We start from the raw sequence: 524 nt of genomic DNA on the forward strand, positions 1-524 counted from the left end.
ACTGCAGCTCACCAGTCTCCTCTGTCCATGGAATTCTCCAGGCCGGAATACTGGAGTGGGTAGCCATTCCCTTCTCCAGAGGATCTTCCCAACCCAGGGATTGAACCCAGGTCTCCCGCATCACAGGCAGATTCTTTACCAGTTGAGCCCCCAGGGAAGCCCAATGGAGGGGGTGAAAAAGGTAATTGGCCTTTTCCACATTTATCTAGATCATTCTATTTGAACGGTGGTGGGAGCCAGAAAGGCCAGGGACCCCTTTCCCCACTTCTATTGGTAAACCGGAGCGGGGAGGGGCTCCTAAGACAAACGACAAATGAGTCCTGGGCCAGTCAGGTTCACACTTGTATTAATAGAAGCAGGGTGGGGTCATTTCCAAGTGGAGTTTCCCCAGGTTTAGAGAATGGGCGCCTGAGGAAGAAGCGTGTGAGAGACTAGTAAAGACGCCTCGAATCCCCCAAGCGAAATCCAGACCAGATGCCTTCTATCCAGCCTGGGCTGTGGACTCCCCTCCCACCTCATCAGCT

Source organism: Bison bison, unplaced genomic scaffold, assembly GCF_000754665.1.
Source record: "Bison bison bison isolate TAMUID 2011002044 unplaced genomic scaffold, Bison_UMD1.0 scf7180017864495, whole genome shotgun sequence".
Lineage (NCBI taxonomy): Eukaryota > Metazoa > Chordata > Mammalia > Artiodactyla > Bovidae > Bison > Bison bison.